Below are 5,427 nucleotides of genomic sequence, written 5' to 3'. Positions count from 1 at the left end.
CCAACTGAACACCCATCAATATTAATTTTATACCATCCTGGTTGAGGCGGGCAACAATAAACCTCTATAAGGGACTTCAGTCTACACTAGGGGACAAGAATCTTCAAAAATCTAGAGCACATCAAATCAGCAACAGAAGACACTCGCCTTTTGAAACCAGGAGCCAAATCCTTGAAAGTTCAAAGAATTAAAGATAAAACATGTTTGGGATTCCTTGAGATGTTGTTATACCTCCTTGAGTTTCTTTCTAGACAAATGAAATATGAGATCAATATAAAACCAGTTGATCATGCATCTTTAAGGCCCAAAAGACTTCTTTTTTGTATCCACCACTTACACAATAGCCGGAAGTTATCAAGGGTACCATTCCATGCTATGCCAAAACACTCTGAGAAAGCTTTCCATATACAAGATAAGAACCGACAATCCATAAAATTATGGGGAATAGATTCTTCCTACAGAGAGCATAATTCACACCTTGAAGGCAAACAAATGCTCTTCCCTTTAACTTTGTCGTTACAGAGTAATTTGCCATGAAGAAGCCTCAAGTCAAAGATTGTGTAACACGGGAGAAGATAGTAACCCCAAACCAACTTTGTCAGCCTTTCGGTTTAGGGACCTTGAGAGCTTCCCAAGTTGACTTCCAAGAGAATCTACTCATGGGAGTAAGTGACCAGCTACAGACATCTTCCACATGAGTAGTCGAAATTGGCACTGCCCTAGCAACCTCAAAGACCCCCTTCAAAAACATCAATGACACAAGAGGAAAATCCCAGCCACTGTCAATAATAAACTCTGCCACCTTAGAAGATCGATCCTAAAAAATAGACAGATCTAAAGGGGCCGTATCCACCACTGAAGAAGGTATAAGCCAATTGTCATGACAAAAAAGAATTTTTTTTCCATTACCCACCGTCCAACACTCCTTGGATTTAACAAAATCCCACATCTTTCTAATACCAGACCATATCGAAGAGGATTTTTAGCTCACCTTCAGAGACCCATTAGAGTTGATGAACTTGGCACGAAGAAAAGAGCACAAAGCCGAGTTATCATGCTTGATTTGTCATACAAGTTTACTCAAGCAAGCACTATTCACATCTCTCAGACGCCGAATGCCTAACCCACCCTCTGTGTTTATTGAAGTCCTTCAAAAGCTCAAATGATGAGCCTTGCTGGATGGACCTTATCATTGAGAAACTGCGAGATAGGATCCTACCCGAAGAAAAACTAAGTGCCAAGAACATAAGGAGGAGGTGAGCAAAATTTACTCTTAATTGTAATGAGCTCTACACGAGCTCGTTCCCTCTGGCTTACTTGAGGTGCCTTAGACCATCCATAGCAGAGTACACTCTCCAAGAAGTCTACGAAGGAATATGTGGTCAGCACATCGACAAGAGGGCCTTAGCCCATAAAATTCTAAGGCAAGGCTTTTATTGGCCTAGGATACATTGAGAATCTATGGACCATGTCAAGAAGTGCGAAAAGTGCCAGATGTTCGCACCAGTCCACTACTCAACTCACTTCATTGTCTAGCCTGCTACCCTTCGTCATGTGGGGAATAGATATTTTGGGACCCTTTGTAAAAGCAACCAGAGGAAGATAGTTTGTGGTCGTCACTATCGATTACTTTACGAAATGGGTAGAAGCTAAGCCACGTGCCACCATTACCGAGAATAATATTGAGAAATTTTTTAAAACCTTAGTTATTTTTATGTTTGGGATACCCCGATTCGTGACCACTGATGATAGGAACTAATTCACAAATTAGAAGTTCAAGGCACTCTATGAAGAATTGAAGATCGATCACCGTACAACCTCAGTAAGGGCATCCAAAAGCTAACGGGCAAGTGGAGGTTACAACTTGAACAATCCTGGATGGAATCAAGCAAATTTTGGACGATGCAAATGGGCTCTGGGTGGACGAGCTCCCAACCATATTATGGTCCTTAGGACAATGTCCCGATCTACGACCGACGAAACCACATTTATCTAGTAAATGGAACAGAATGAGTTGGCCAAATGGGGATAGGGGTAACATCCTACCGAGTGCAACATGCTAACGAACGAACAAGCTAGAAAAGACTAAGGGAAAACTTGGATCTGTTGGATAAGACCAAATACCAAATCCATCTCAGGAAAGTAGCATACCAGCGAAGGACTACCCTCTACTACAACTCAAGGTTTAAAGAAAAGAGGTTCCAACCCGGAGACCTAGTACTAAGAAGATCAGAAGTCTTTGACCCAACCAACTTTGGAAAGCTCGCTCAAAATTGGGAAGGAATTTATAGAGTTACCAAAGAGGTCTGACCCGGGACGTACCACTTGGAAACTCTGGGGGATAGGAAGATAAACAAAGCTTGGAACTCTAAAAACCTTCAAAGATTCTACCAGTGATCTACTCGGTGATCTTGACCATTTTACCTTAGCTCAGTTCGATTTGATCCAACATTTTTAGTTTTTAGTTTAATTTCTTTTAAAGTATTACAACTCCTTTGAGAACTTGTTTAATTTCAATTCAGTTCAGGTTAATAAAGCTGCAATTTTCAGTATCAATTGCTTTTTAAGCTCATCTTCCTTAAACTAACCTCAAAGGTAGATTCAAGAAAGACCTAAGGACATGGCTTAGGCTACCAAACAGAGCATCATCCAAAGACCAATCAAACTAGGGAAAGACCCCAAGATAGGGTAAAAATTGTCACACCCCAAACCACCCCCTAGGCTGGTCGAGCGGGTGACCCAGATGTCGAACCACGTCCGCCAAATCACCAGGATCCAGAAGTAAACACCACTCAACAGACACACACAACATTTATAATATAATATTGGAAACAAAGTGCAACGAAAACTAAAGTGCTATAGATACATGAAAGAGCTACCATAAGTATATTGTTCAACAGTAGCTCACAACCCATAGTACTTCATAACATGCTTACATACATGGCATTTTCATAGCCCTACATCATGATACAAAATATACAAAAGCTGCATCTGTAAGCTATACAAAAAAAAAAAAAGTGCCATCCGGCTATCCACAAAAAGAATGTTCTATGAACATCAAAAAAAGAAGACAGCCTCCATCAGATCACCTCCTCCAGCCCAGCTCTGTGCACCCGCATCAGAGGGATCACCTCCATCGGGGTCCACACCAGAATGGCCACGATCACCATCACCAAACTATCTGAAATGATCCTCCCATTCAGGGAGATATCCACTTGCAAAATCATCTAAAAGAAACAATCCACGAGGGATGAGCTCCACCGAGGCCAACAAATGAATAATAAATCATACAAGCAGGTACAACCATCATCATCATCATAGTACATACTTGGTTCAATTTTATTACTCTAGTCCACCTAGCAGCACAACTAAGTCACTAGGTATATGCTACTTGCAATGACTCGGACGACAATCTCAGTCGTTTCTCCTCTGATCTTCGGATGCCACCTCAATCCTTACGAGTTGAACTTGTGCTGGGCAGTGAGCACCAACTCCTCCCTTGGCAGATCTCCAGATAACCATGATAACCTAACCCAGTTTCTGCTTTCCTCGGCATTTAGGAGGCCATGATCACCCAACACATGCACCCTTGTTGGTAAGGGCTGTAGCATAAGGGTATGTTCACCTAGCCCAATGATCTACATGATAAGTATGAGTTGAGTGGTGTCAATCGTATTCCATTCTACGGGCGACCACACACCTCATTTCCAAGTATGAAATGTACAGTGCTCCCGTAGCCCAGAATGCGGCTCACCATACCTTTCATTTTAGTTCACATAGCATGCATTTGAATCATCAATTATTTTATTAACATGTCCATAACTACAAACCACAGTCACATCTTTAATTCCAGTATCCAAAAGCAGTTAATTAATAAAATAAATCAGATATCAATAATGAAAAGTAATTTTGTTATCTTCAAAATGTTCACAAGGTTACACCTACAGGGATGATTCATATCCACTCACCTTGACTATACTCCACTTGATCCGAAGATTGCCGGTCCATAAAAGTGCTCGAATACGCGTCACCGGGCAAAAAGTCAAAGCCTTGGTAAATAAATTAGAAGAATTATATTAATACACACCGAAATACCCTAATAGTCTAGGGGTAACCTTAGTCTAGCTTCTAGGCCAAAGCAGGACACAAAACTACCATGACAGCAGCATTGGTCGATTGGCATTGCTCTCTCCAATGGACCAGTAGGACTATTGTGGCCAAAATCAAGAGGGGTTTGTGGGTTCAGACTAAAAGGGTACCTAGGTACTATTTTAAGTAATTTCAGGGGTTTTGGTCATGTTATTCAATCATGTTCAGTACTGGTTGATTGGACTGGTCTATCCAATGGACCAGTGGCAATCAACCCATTGCTCAAAGTGTAAGAACAGGGTTGTGATAATGGGTTTTATGTTAGGCTTTATACCAAAGGCTCTAAAAAGGGTGTTTCAGACCTTGGAGTAGGTCTGAGACAACATTGGACTAAATTTCATGTAGTGGTCGATTCATAATGGTCGATCCAATCAACCACTGGCAAACGACCAGTGCCTATGTAGCTCGAGGATTTCAAAAGCCATTGTTGTTTTAGCTTGGATCTTTGGATCAGTAGCATGCATGGATGATCAGAGGTTACAGTAGGGTTCCATGCATGACAATCAACATATATATGGTGAGACATCAAACATACATGGGGTTTTTGGAATATTTGGCTTGCTTGGCCACATGCATGGCTTTGTACACAAGATCAACAGGTTTTTAAACGTATAGAGTGGTCTTTATCAGTTCTATAACAACTCTATTTCAGGAAACAAAGCCATGGATTCATCATGCATTTAGGTATTGAGGCTCCTACACCTATATGGATCATTCAAGGCTAGCAATAGGCATGAGAATCAATTATACAAGCTGGTAATGTCAGTTATGTTTGCACAAAATAATAACCGCAAGCATACGGATTAATCGTAGCTACGGGTCGAACTCAAGGAGATATACGCCACCCTATTTTACTCACTTTAAAGTAATGCAAAGTGAACCAAATTAAAGTGTTAAATTAAACTAACAAAAATTAACGCGTCCTAACTCACAAGCATCTAACGAATTAAATTGACATGAATTAAATTGACGTCCTAACACATATCCATCTAACCTATCAAACTAACGCGGAGTGGAAGGGATAAATTGCAGCCACACACCGCAACCACATAATAAAAAACAAAAGAAGAAGAAGGAGAATGAGATAGAAGAAGGGAGAATGAGATTAAAAGTTTAGAGAGTAAAAACCTGGATGTGCTTGACCCGGACTGAAATTGCTTGCATGAATGTAATTGAAGAGCTTAAATACTTGAACAAACCTTGCATGGCTTCCTCTTCTAAATCTCCAAGTCTTGTCATCAACTTAGGAACTTAGACTAGAAAGCTTGAAACTAAACT

Source organism: Telopea speciosissima, chromosome 2, assembly GCF_018873765.1.
Source record: "Telopea speciosissima isolate NSW1024214 ecotype Mountain lineage chromosome 2, Tspe_v1, whole genome shotgun sequence".
NCBI lineage: Eukaryota > Viridiplantae > Streptophyta > Magnoliopsida > Proteales > Proteaceae > Telopea > Telopea speciosissima.
This window is presented reverse-complemented; position numbering follows the sequence as displayed.